Genomic DNA, 14,348 nt, shown 5'->3' on the forward strand with positions numbered 1-14,348 from the left:
GTTCTCCTTGCAATGTTTTATTAAGTTACATCTTGGTATAAAAGAGGTCACTTCTGCTAAGGATGACAAAATGGGGTGAAATATGGTTTTTAAAACTAGAGCTGTCAAATATTGACTTTTTTGGCCTAATCGGTCATCATGGAAAATGGGTTGAAGGAAATGTAAATTTCTAAGAGATGTAAATTAAATATGATGTTTTTTTTTTGTTTTGTTTTGTTAATGGCCTTAGCCTAACAAAAACAAACTACACGGTCTTAGGCCCAATAACATTTTGACTTAGCTTTAGGTTGTTGGTACTCTTAGAGACACAAACCCTAGCCAAATTATGTGCTGTTTCATTGTACTGCCTTTGGATGTGAACAAATCTAACATTATAAAACTCCTCGTTTATCTTCCACATCTTTATGCAGATCATACCCATGGCATTTCTAGGGATGTTTTTATTGTTACCATTTATCACCTTTATCAGGTTTATACAATCCAATTGAAACACCACCCTGGTTCTTTCCTTCGTAAGCGGATGTTTCATGGCTACCTTTATTACCATTACTTTAGTTGTCAGAGGCATATTGTCCTCTTGGACTTTAGAAATGTGTTTTGTTATGACTTGGTCTTTGTTATAATAGACTGTCTCACCTATCCCCCATATCCCTTCTTCCACCAGTGATGCATCCGTGTTTATCCTGGTCCACTTGAGAGTTTGACTATCATATGCATGGACTCGCTCATCCTTCTTATTTCCTTGGTAGATTCCAGTGTTGAGTTTTGTAGCAACCTGGTTACGTTTACTTGTTTCCAGGTTATTGTATATAGTATAAGATATTATTAGATATCTTATTATATGATAATATAGGTGAGATAGAATTTGCTGTTGTTCCCCAGTAGTTCAGTGGTAGAGTAGTCCTACAGACTTCATTGTCTGTAGCCTCTAACTTCGCACCTCCTTCAGTTCCTTTCCTTAGGAACTTATTGATTATGGTTGGGGAGAACCTTACACATCTACCTCTCACAAAGACCTTGCAGAATTCCTTGCTACTCTTGTCAGAAATATCCTTTGGGATATTCACAACAAACTCTTTCACTAACCCTTCAAGCATTGAGGCAAAGCAACAACAATTTTCATCAGACCAACAGTCTTAATCAATTCCATAACTTTCTTCACTTCTACAACCTCCTTCCCTAGCTCCCTCTCAACAACAACTCTCATTTGAATAACAAACTTCCACTTGGCAGCACCATCTTCCAGATGGAAAGAAATGTTGTCCAAATGTACAGTTGCAACCTTAACTGGAGACTTTTTAACAGTTTGCCTTTTAGCAGGAGAGATGTTTGGGACATCGTCTTCGACATCATCTTCAGAATCAGAGCTTTCTCTGGTCTTCCTCTTTTTGACCTCTACTTTACTCCATGATTTGGAGGGTCCTACACCAACAACCTTCTTGCCTGTTCTGGCTCTCAACATCTCAGCCACAGTCTTCCCTTTTCTGGTCTTCAATTTCCTTGCAACCCTTGGTTTCACATGATGAACCAAGGTGTCATCTTCTTCGTCTGAACTCTCTTCCTCCAGATTAATAACATTCTCAACAGTTTCATGAGAAACATCTACTGGTTTCTTACTAGGCAAGGTTTTACCTAGAGAGCATAGACCCTCAGCAGCTATGTCTTTCTCTGATCTAGATGAATTATCATCTTTCTTAGTTTGGGGTTCCACCTCAGGTGAGGGGTCCCTTCTAGACAGAGGGGTCGAAACACCCTTGACTGCATGCCCTTCGTTTAGAATCCTAGTTACCAGGTTCCTAATGGCACGATCTGTAAAGTGCATGTCATCCTTATGAGGAGGTTTATCAGGAATGTTACCTTGATTACTTCCAGCCGTGGAAGAAGGACCAGGGACGTCGCCTGGAATAACAGAGAGGGGAATAACCTCCAAAATATCTTCATCTAGAAACTCCATGGAGAGAGTCCTTGCCTTGTGAGTGGGTTTTGATCCTGAGGATGAGGGATGTTGTGACATTTTGTTGGACTTTTGAAAGAAATATTTTTGCCCTAGAAGAGGTTGTCTGAGAAGTTGGATGAAGATGGAAATGGTTGTGTTGAGGTAGCGTGTGAAAATGACATAAATACTAGTTCCAATACTAGGTAATGATTTACCATAAATGTGACACTTTCTTTTAAGTGGACAGACAATATTTTTATTACCTTTTCCACTCCACTTTAATTGCTATAACTTCTCATGAATAACAATCCCCAATTTCCCTCTTAAATATTCAAACTGATTAGCATTCAGAGCCCTTGCAAATTTGTCAGCTAATTACATTTCATGCTTTAGTGCTATGATTTTTTCTTCCACAAATTCTCTAATGAAGTGATGAAAAATATCAATGTGCTTAGTCCTGCTGTGCTGAATAGGATTTTTGGAAATAGTTATAGCACTCAGGTTGTCATAGTACAATGTCATGACATCGTGTGTGACATTGTATTCAGTCAACATTAGTTTCAACCAACCCTGTTGAGAACAGCTACTTCCAGCTGCTATGTATTTAACTTGATATATAGCACAAACACCATTTTCATCTTTGAATACTTTCTAATGTGTAGGAGCAGGAGTCCTTGCACTCTCCATGCCAATTTTCTTAACATTGTTCTTGGCACATTTGCTTTGGGATAGAAAGATAGACTCTTCTTTCTGCTTGACCTGTAGCCCAAGTCCAACAAAGCTCTTCCCAACTTCAGACTGCGTTTGACTAGCAACATGTTCTACCATCTTCCTTGTATCTTCTTGAAGTTTTAGACAAAAGTCTTTGAAGACTTCAAACATATCAGATTTGTTTTTGATCCAGGTGTATCTGGAGAAGTCATCCACCACTGCATACTTCTTCCCACCAAGGCTTCCCACCTACATGGGTACCATTAAATCCATATGGAGGAGTTTCAAACCTTTGGAAGTGATGTCATGTCTGAGTTTCTGGTGTGACATCCTTGTCTGACATTTCCCACAGGCTTTTCTTTCATCAATCTTCAATTTGGGAGTTCCTCTAACAAATATAATCATCTTCATCCCTTTAAGATGCAGATGGCTCAAACTTTGATGCCATGTCTTCACTCCTTCTTCTTTGACTAAGGTACACTTTGAGGAATAACCAATTTGAGAGCTCCACATGTAACAATTGTCTTTGGTCCTGACTCCTTTCATGATCACTTCACTTTCTTTGTTAGTAATCAGACATTCAGTTTTAGTGAAGTTAACATTTAGACCTTGGTCACATAGTTGACTGATGCTTATTAGATTTGCAGTCAAACTCTTAACAAGTAGGACCTTGTCAAGTTCAAGAACTCCAGGGCAATCAAGCTTACCTATCCCCTTGATTTCACCCTTTGCTCCATCGCCGAGGTTACATAGCTCGTGGCATGAGGATGACGACCAGTTAGCAGGTCTTTGTTTCCAATCATGTGTCTGGAGCACCCACTGTCAAAATGCCAATTTTCTTTGGCTGAAACTCTGAAGGAAGTGTGAGCTATTAGACTTGTAACATTAGTCTTAGGAACCCTTTGCTTTTTGTTGACAGGCCTGTGATGTTTGGGTCTAGGTTGATGGTGAGTTTGATGATGAACAGGGCTAGGATAACCATACAGCTTATAGCAGAAGGGCTTTTTGTGGCCAAATTTTCCACAGTAATGGCATCTCCATCTTTGATGTTTCCCTTTCTGCTGTCTTCCCTTACGATGTTGTGACATGTGATGTGACATCTCAGGTTTGCTTTTAATATGTCTGCTATTGAGTTTGGATTTAGGTTTGCCACCAGTGTAACTGCACTCAGACTTATATTCATTATACCCAATGCCAGATTTGTCTCCTGTTATTTGTCTAGTCTGGAGAATCTTGTCTAAGGAGTCAGATCCATTGTTTAACATTCTTACATACTTGGTCATCTCTTCCAGTTTAGAATTCAAGAACACAACTTCAGTTTTTAACTTGGAGATGGTTTCCACATGTTTTGCCTTCTCTTTCTCCAGCTGTACTATCACTTTCTTCTGGCTTTCAACTTGTTGACTTTCATCTAGCTTGTCATTCAAAACCACTGCTTTTGTTTTTAATTTGGAGATGGTTTCCAAGTGTTCTACCTTCTCATTCTCAAGTTGAGTTATTACCTTCTTCTGGCTTTCAACCTGTTTACACACCTCTGCATTTTTGTGACATAACTTTTTGTAGGTAGTGGCCAACTCTTCAAAGGTTACTTCATCATCACTTGAGTCTTCATCAGAACCCCATCTTCCTGTCAAGGCAGTCACCAAGTTTACAAACTCTTCTGTTTCACTTTCATCAGACCAAGTGGCAGTAAGACTCATCTTCTGTTTCTTGAGGTAGGTTCCACATTCAGTTCTAATGTGTCCATACCCATCACATTCATGGCACTGTACTCCTTTTCCTTCTTTTGGGCTTATCATCTGACCTTGTTCTTCTTCCAGCATTGTTGGATTTACTGATGTCAGATGATATGTTCTTGACATTAGCCTTAGATCTTACATCCATCTTTTTCAACAGTGTGTTGAACTGTATTCCTAGCATTGCTACATCATTTTCCAGATCTTCATCAACATCCTGACCATTTTCCTCCTCTGTGTTTGACATGAAAGCTATGCTTTTAGTTTTCTTTTCAGATCCATCACACATTCCCATCTCAAATGTTTGGAGGGAACCAATTAGCTCATCAACTCTCATATTGGAGATGTCTTGAGACTCTTCTATGGCTGTCACCTTCATAGAAAATCTCTTAGGGAGTGACCTGAGTATTTTTCTTACTAATTTTTCATTTGACATCTTCTCTCCCAGGGCTCCTGAGGCATTAGCAATTTCAAGGATACTCATATGAAATTCATGAATATTTTCATCTTCTTTCATCCTTAAATTTTCAAACTTGGTGGTGAGCAACTATAGTCTAGACATCTTCACTCTAGAGGTGCCTTCATGAGTGGTTTTGAGAATGTCCCAAGCATCTTTAGCCACCTCACAATTGTTTACCAATCTGAAGATATTCTTGTCTACTCCATTGAATATGGCATTCAATGCTTTAGAATTTCCAAGGGATAGATCCTCCTCCTCCTTGGACCATTGTTCTTCAGGCTTCTTATCAGTTGTGGCTTCTCCTTCCTTAGTAATTACTGGATGTTCCCAGCCTATTAACACAACCTTCCAAGCCTTATTATCAAGAGATTTTAGGAAAGCTACCATTCGAGGTTTCCAATAGTCATAGTTAGATCCATCCAAAATTGGTGGTCTGTGAATAAATCCTCCATCTCTCTCCATAGTACCAGAAAGTATCGTCCCTAGATCTCACCCAGAACCTGAGCAGGATGCCTGCTCTGATACCAATTGAAATTCTGGTATCAGATATGAGATGTCGAAGGTGATGTCACGATACTAATATCTGAATAATACAAACAGGATAATGATAAAGAATAGTAATGCAAGAGACACAAGCAATTGTTAACCCGGTTTGGTGCAACTCACCTACGTCTGGGGGCTACCAAGCCAGGAAGGAAATCCACTAAATAGAATCAGTTCAAAGACTCTCAGTAAACTACACAAGTTACAGTCTTTTTCACCTAATCTCTACCCGTATGACTTCTACCTAAGAACTCTTAGATATGAGATCCCACTCACTCTCCCTCAATCACACCAGTGATATTAAACAAGAATTACAATGAAAAGAAGACACTCTTCAAAGACACTCACTTGATTTTACTTAGCAGCTTCAATCAAGTAGACACACACTCATGCTTAAAAGCTTTGAATTGAGTGACAAATTACAACTCAAAAATCAGACCAATTCAATCATCTATGGATGAATTGAATGACTTACAAGTCATACGACCACACAAGACACAAACCCTTATTCTCTCTCGATATTTTGCTCTGTATTTCTTGTGTATCAAATCAGGTTTTCCATGTCCTTTTTATAAAAGCATTCAGCTGGGTTTGGACATCATAAAACCCTAAAACTATTTTCCATTCAAATCTTCTTATGACAGTTGGTTAGATCTCTTTGGAAAATAAGTTAAATCACGTTGTAATCATTGATTGATTGCGTTTGCAATTAACTCATCAATCAAACATAGATTGCCATTAAAAGCGCAATCACATAACACATAACATTCAGACTGAATGTTCTGTGTACAAATGTCATGACATCGGGTATGGCATCCTGGAACAATCCTGCATAATTCCATTTTAAATATCCAGCAGGTACATAATATCAGATGTCATGACATCGTGTATGACATCCTGAAACAATCCTGCATAATTATGTTTTTAAACCTCCAGCAGGTACAAGATATCTTATGTTAAGACATCACATGCAACATCTTGTGAACACTCTTTGTTTTACCAAAATTGCTGCCAACACTTAGAACCAACAATATGCATTACCACCATTGAAGTAGCTAAAAGTTGCAGGAAATTTCGGAGATACATCTCTGGAATTTTCCAACGTTTGGATTCCAAGTAACTGGAGATGCAACTCCGTAATTTATCTGTCTATTTTTTAAAATATTTTTCTTGCTTGCAGGGTTGCATATAGTAATTGTGTGATAATTTTCTAGTTTACTTATAGGCAATATGGATGATAGAGACGAAAAATTGAGGCATATGAGGATTGCACGACATGCATCTATCCAGAGGGAAAAGAGTCATATTTTTGGAGGCTCTTGTTCCCTCTAGCCCGGTTCATGTATAAGCATTGACTTCTGGGGCTCATATATCTCCACCTTTTTCTTCCCGTAGGAGATGGGTAGCACCTACTGACGCATCACTATCTCCATCTTCCAGTAGGCGATAGGTTTCACCTATTCAGGCGCTAGAGGTACTCGGGTCACCAGAGGTACCTGGGGCACCAATGTCACCCCAGGCACCGAAGGGACCTCATACTGATGAGCCAGTGCTACCTTATACTGATGAGGTTGATGAGCCAGTGCCACCTCAGGTATTTGGAGTAGGCTCTATAGAGATATCACTACTACCTCATTACACAGACCATACTGCCAGACATATATGGGACAGAGAGGTAAAATTAGTTGGATTCATCCTTTTTAAATTACTTTTATTATCATCTTACAAGTTTCTGGCATAGATTTATTTTTGCGCAGGTTCATGATCCGCTGGAATTCATTAACCATGGGCGTAAGATTAATGGCTTGCCTCAGCCTAATGACGAGTGGCTTTAGGCTGCTTTGTCCCAATCTAGGTGAAGGTCTTGTGCAAGACCAGATATATTACGTTCAATCATGGGATGCTTAATGCATTCATGGAGAGATGACACACTAATAACTCATCATTTCATTTACTACTTGGTGGGATGTCTATCATACTCGACGATGTGTCGTGTTTGCTGCATCTTCCGATTAGGAGGAAACTTATAGATCATACGAGGATTAGTAAAGATGAGGCACTCAAGTTGATGGTAGACTATCTGGGAGTTAACCCTGAGTATGCCTTAAGGGAGATAGAAAACCCAGAGGGGCTCATGCTAGGTTCGAATTCTTGAAAAAGTTATATACATATGCTCCTTAGAGCAGAGCAGGCTAGATGTGATGACGAGCTGGTGTGACTGCATAGAGCACATGTTATGCGAGCCTACTTGTTATATTTGGTTGCCATTGCCATTTTTGTGGATAATAGTGCCACTTATATGGATGTCGTCTATCTACGGTACTTAGAGGACTTTGAGCGGATCCAGTAGTACAATTGGGGGGGCCGTATGTTTGGTCTACCTGTACTCTAAGTTATCTGATGGTTATAGGTGGAAGAAAAAGTAGGTGATAGGCAACATCACACTTCTGACGGTAATATTTATTGGTTTTTTAGTGTTTGTATGTCATTTTCAATAGATCTTTACAACATGATAACTGATGATTTGTGTGTTCCAACACCTTTCAGGCTTGGATCCTCCAACACTTCCTGCGCATCTCTGATTGGTTGCGTGTACTGACCTATACTGAGGATATGTTGCATGCTTCTGCATTTGATCCATTCAGAGGGAACTAGGTGACATGGTCGTTTCAAGTGTATCTTGACCAGTTGGTAGATGAGGACATGCACTTTAACAACTATGTCAATCACCGTGAGATGCAACCATTTGACGATACTGTCTCTGCTCCTCCTGCTATTACACGTAGAGATATGGATGCCATGTTTGATGATTATCTTAGTCATATGGTACCGGAGGAAGCACGGAGTACCATAGTTGAGAGCGCTGAAGCTATGTCGACGAGTATATCAGGTGGTTTTTTAGGATGTCACACACACACACACACACACACACACACACACACACACACACACACACACACACACACACCACACACACACACACACACACACACACGCGCGTACACACACACACACGCACACGTGCACACACACACACACACACACACACACACACACACACACACACACATACACACACGCACGCACGGACGCGCGCACGCACACACGCACACACACACACACACACACATATAAGGAGGCCGATGGGCCAGCTGAGTTCTAGTCCGACATACGTAGTAGTTGATAGTATTTGTACTTTGGATTTATTATCGATTGTATTTTATTTTGACTTATTTTGACTTAATGTGTATTTCGACTTCATTGTGTATCGACTTGTGAGTTATTTCGACCATATGGATTTATATATGTAATTTTTTGCACATTGATTGTATGGTTTAATGCTCATCACATAACATGGTCCTTAACATTTATAAATCGCCATTTTCATCTGAGTAACCAAAAAACTAACTTAACTTGTATTGTTCTGATAGGTTACAAAGATGCATCTCCAAATCAATAAATTTTTAAAATGACCCTTTCAAATAGGGATGCATGGAGTATATTTTAAAATATTTTGGAGATGCATATCCGAATCAATTAATATTTTGACTTAAGACAAGGTGCGTCTCCGAAATCTGAGGGGAATTTTGAGTTTTTCATAAAGTGTTTTTCCACCTCATAGGATGGGATAAAAAATTACCATAGAGTTTTAAATCAGCAAGTTCATAATCTGACCCGAAGGGCCATTACTATTGGAAACTCTGTGTATTTTCACAACAATCCCACAAACACCAGTTGTATCTCTATTAACAATTACTTGAAGTAAAAAAAAAGAATATTTTAAAAGAAATTAAATTGTTAAAGTCGTATGAGTAAAACAGAGGTGCTAATAACAACTCCAATAATAAGAAAATATATCCAATAATGAGTTGTTTTTCATAATACTCGATCTGTTTAAATTGTTTATGTCATCACAATTTATCTTGCCACCCCCAAATTTAACGTGGCACTTCCACATTAGCAACGTTTTTATCTTTATGCCCTTTTTTAATAATTCCGGATTTTTAAAAGTACTCCAGATGTTTTAAAAGATTACCGAATGTTTTACATTTATATGAAGAAATATCGGATATTGCAAAAAAAATACCGAATATTTTGAGATTTTTTTGAAGAAATACCGGAAATTCCAATAAAAAACTTTGTTTTATGGTAATTGCATAAAGAAATATTAGTTTTTTAAAATATCCGATGCATGTATACCGAATGTTTTGAAAAATCCGGCAACCTCTAAAACGTAATAGATATTTTAAAAAATCCGATACATACCAAATTTCCGGATATATGAAAAATTCGGTAAGCAGTGGTGAGTTTTGAAAAATTCTTAAGTTTTTGACATTTTTAACAAAATATACCCGATAAAATATATGCATATACTGCAAAAAGTGCTACAATATCAGTTATGTCTCCATTGGTCAGTGACGGGAGGCAACTGACAATCAAGTTTCAACTTAACCTGAACCCAATTGATTGTTGGTAACAAAACCAACTGCAACAATTTTGTGTCTACTCACAACTATGCATGGAAATGTCACTAATGAGAAAAAAAAGTGATGTTAAGGTTCCTGGACAACGAGACCAATATAACACTGTATCTAGTATCAATAAGAAATAGGGTAACCCATATCAAGAACCGTTATCCACTTCTCACGACCCTATATACCCAAGATAGCTACTCGCAACAAACTCATGATTTTAGATACCGTGTCATAGAACACATTAGAATACATTTGATGGTGTTGATAAACTTTAACATCTAACTGCGTTCGAACTAAAGGCTAGAACTCTTCACCCATCCAAGTAAAGTTGCAATAGCACGGAAATCACAATTTCCATCTTTACCTACATCAACAATGTCACCAATGTACTGATGTAATAAAATAGGAAACTGAGACAAGTAAAGATGTTTTGAAAATGGGCTAGATGGTTGAAATCCAGTTGGTTTCGTAAATGATATCTTCATAGTCTGACTTCCCTGTAAGCCCTCAACATACTCCCACTAGGAAGGATCACGATGCACATCACTCTCTTGACCCTTTTTACTCTTCTTAATTCCCCTTATTTGGCTTGTACTTCACTGATGGTGGACACATGGAAGTTGTGGAAGGATGTGTTAGTTCCCGAACCTTTTTTCTTCATCACCCTCTAGCCTAAAATATCCAGTGTACTGAAATACCTCTTCAACTTTTTACACTTTTCTTCTAAATCCAATTGTGTCCACTATTTTCTTGAGTGACCTCATGCTCTTCAATTTATAATTTCTTCCAAAACACATGAATCGATTCTAACAGAATAGTCTCACCTTGTATTTGAAGACTTGGAAGTTGGCATGCACAAGGTAACACATGTTTTGTTCTAATGAAACAACCACATACATCTTTGTTAGAACCAACAAAATTTACCCTTTCTAGCTCATTTCTAATGTGTTGTATACATTTTATTGCAATGAATCTATGCATTAGGGTGTAAAATGGAGTGTTATAGTGATGCTCAATGTTGACAATACTTTTTTGAAATAATATTTTGATTGAACCTAGTTGCAACTTTAACATGATATTACAACATCCCAACTTCTGCATAAATCTCCCCTGCTGGTAGTCAACATGTTTTTTAGTCTCCAGTGAGTAGACTTAACCCTAAAATACATAAATGGAAAAGGATGTCATTGTTTTATAATTAGTAATGTAATGTATTCAAATTCACATCGACGTATCTGTTCATTGTTGTGATCCTTAAATGAGTGACTCTATTAGTCCATGTAGTAACAGACCTTTCTTTATATGGTGTCAACCATGTTTCGTGCAAATACTGGATAAATAAAGGAATATCAAAACATACAACCTCAAAATTCTTTAGGTGTTCCACAAACTTATACTCCCTATTCGAATACATGATGTTGTTCCATATATCCATAACATGATCTTGCCTGTGTGATTCAACATACTCCTTACACTTCATATTAACATTTTTTGAATTATGGAACAAACACAACATATGAGTTGAGTTTGGGAACAAACTTCTATGACATTCATCAACGCCAGTTCCCGACCAGTCACCAAAACCTTCGATAGAAACTTCTCGAAAGCGAACAACTCTTTAACTTCTATATTGTCCACGCAAAATTTTCCTCTTTTTTATGTTCCATATAGACAAATCCAACTGAAAACATCAACTTCGTGGATGTAACACCAACAATCTCAAGTAGTGGTAGTTGATACCGGTTTGTTTTGTATGTACAATAAATAATAAACTTCCAACCTAGAATCAAATAAATGAAAATTTACATTATCGAGGGATGCAATACCTGCTTGCTTTGTATCTACAATAAAAAGTAAATACCAAATGAAACATGTTCAACAACTTCTCTGAATCAGGATTTGTCCAAAAGATATCATAAACAACATTTGTATCGTCCCTGGTTCTGGTCCAATATATTTATTTCTCTTCATGAATAAGGATCAACATATGTTGCATTTCAGTCAACATACCTCTCTTGCTTGTCTTGTATGTATATATTTCCTTGTACACCTGGGTAACACTCGTGAGGTCTTCTGGATATCTATATTTTAAAACAGCTATTATGTACTTGAGAGCCATATAGTATTTTGTCATGTCATTCCCAAAATGTCTTTCATCATCTTTGAAACGACCTAATATGTCATGGTCATCTAAGTCCTTAGCTAGTTTATGATTGTAAAACCCACAACTAACCATAACATTCCAACCGCTACCACATGGCACAAGTCTCAACATAAATGAACATTTAACTTTCATACTATAACTGTCTTCAAATGAATCCTTCCTTTTGTAGTTCCCGCCTTTCTCACAACCTATAATCAATTTATCTTTCCTCTCTCTTATCCCATTTGCGGTATCAAAATGAATAATACAATAATAATATCATGTTATTTACCAAAGGACTGTGCCCATGCTAACCCGTAATATCGAAAGGGAAATATTTGTCATTTACAACATATACAAAATAAATTATCAATGTCAGAAATGCCGAAAGCCTATTAAGTATTGGACAAGTTAAAAATAAAACATGAAAGTAAAACATACAACGTATGTGGTAAAAGATTGTGCAAAATTTGTAGTAGAACCATCAGGATCTGGACCACACAAATGAAGCATTTTGAACTACCTGATTTTTTACATTATGCAAAAAATTTGATATATTGGAATTCTCAAGATATCTGCAAGTTTTTATCTATATCAGTAAGAGATATAGATTTCCCCCAAAATACCAGTTTTTTCAAAAAATCCGATATAAATGTACTGAATTTTTTAAAATATGCGGTAAAAATACAATAAATTTATAGAAAATACCGATAAATGCAGTAAAATATTGGATTTTTTGAAAATATACGGTGGAAATGCAAAAAATACAGAACTTTTTAGAAAAACCGATAAAAACTCATATCGATTTTTTTAAAATATTCGATAAAATTGCATAAATTTCTCCTTTTCCAAAAACTTTCTTACTTGATTTTTTTACAACTATCAGATTTTTTTAATTTTTTATCAGTTCTCAAAAGTGAATATTTTTTACCGAATATAAAAATTTGAAAGATAAATAATAGAAAAAAGATCTTTGCCATTATAAAAATATATGAGACTCCTATGTTAAATTTGAGAGTGACAAAATAAATTCTCAATCACAAAGTCACAACTTAAAAGGTAAGAAACAAATAAAAAAATCCACAATTTAACTTTTATTATTAAACAAATAATATATAATATTTATATTAAGAGTAATTCTAACTTATGTCCTAAGAGCCTACGATAAGAAACCTATAAATAAAAAGTGTGTTAAAAAAAGCGAAAAACAAAATTATCAAATTTTAATAAAATCAATCCATAATTTCTAATAATTTATTTTTTATAGTTAACTTTTAATTTATGTCTTTAAGATACATTTTATATTAGTCTTATATTAATTATAAAATAAATTAAAAATATCAGTTATATTTAAAATACTATTAATATATTAACAATTTTTTTTACCTTAAATGTTTTAAAGATAGTTTACTCTCTGAAATATTCTATTTTCAAATATCGATATTAATAAAATAAAAAAATAATGAATTATTCGATATAATTATCATTTTATTGTTATTAATATCTCAAATAATAAATAATCAATGATATTTTTTTTTGTGAGATAAATTATATTTATTTAATTTATGATGAGTTGTCATAAAAATTTGTTATAAATTAATATAAAATAATTGGTTTAGAAGAAATTAATAAAATAATATATCTCAAAATTATATATTTAACTATAATTATGAAAAATTTGTTATAAGAAATATATTTTACAAACGGAACAAATACAATTTTTCATACTTTTAAATGTTTTCTTATAGATATTAATTTATAAAATATAACAATTTAAAAAAAAATTAATCATTAAATTAAAGTTTTATATTTTTCATTTATAAAAACAATTTAAGTCTACACAGATAGTTTACCTAATTGTAACTTTCTTAATGTATAATATTTATAATTTAAGTGGTTAAAATGAAAATATAAAATAAAATAAAATGAAGAGTTTAATTGTTAGGCCGAATATTCAACCAAAATGATTAACTAATACTTAATACATATTCAACATTAAAATTTAGCCTAGTTGTTAATAGTGCATCAGTTTGTTGAATCCGGGTTGTGACTTGTGCAGACCCATTTCAGTATCGATCACTCACACCCTCCGTTTCCTCTTCCGACTCGCGCTACACTCACACCCTCCGTTTCCTCTTCCGATTCGCGCTAGGTTACGTTGATTTCGAATCCCACAAAGGTAATTCATTCCCAAAACTCTACTCGTGTTGAGTATCATTTTATATGCACTTATGTTAATGTTTAGGGTTTTAGGGTTTAGGGTATTTGGATTTAGGGGATGGCAAATTGTGTTTCCTCCGTGTTTTTATGTGCTTTATTAGCTGTCTCTGATGGAGCATGGTTT

General features: G+C 35.8%; 1 protein-coding gene across 1 annotated transcript in view; it reads left to right on the top strand.

Moving 5' to 3' along the window:
- The first annotated feature begins 14,028 nt into the window (after positions 1–14,028).
- LOC127105116 (ribosomal protein S19, mitochondrial) overlaps positions 14,029–14,348 on the top strand; it is a 65,512-nt gene continuing 65,192 nt past the window's right edge. Inside the window, exons 1-2 of the mRNA XM_051042282.1 lie at positions 14,029–14,081; positions 14,119–14,183. The gene's annotated coding sequence lies outside the window, so the exon portion shown is untranslated. The remainder of the gene's footprint in view (positions 14,082–14,118; positions 14,184–14,348) is intronic.

Source organism: Lathyrus oleraceus, chromosome 7 (genome assembly GCF_024323335.1).
Source record: "Lathyrus oleraceus cultivar Zhongwan6 chromosome 7, CAAS_Psat_ZW6_1.0, whole genome shotgun sequence".
Classification (NCBI taxonomy): domain Eukaryota; kingdom Viridiplantae; phylum Streptophyta; class Magnoliopsida; order Fabales; family Fabaceae; genus Lathyrus; species Lathyrus oleraceus.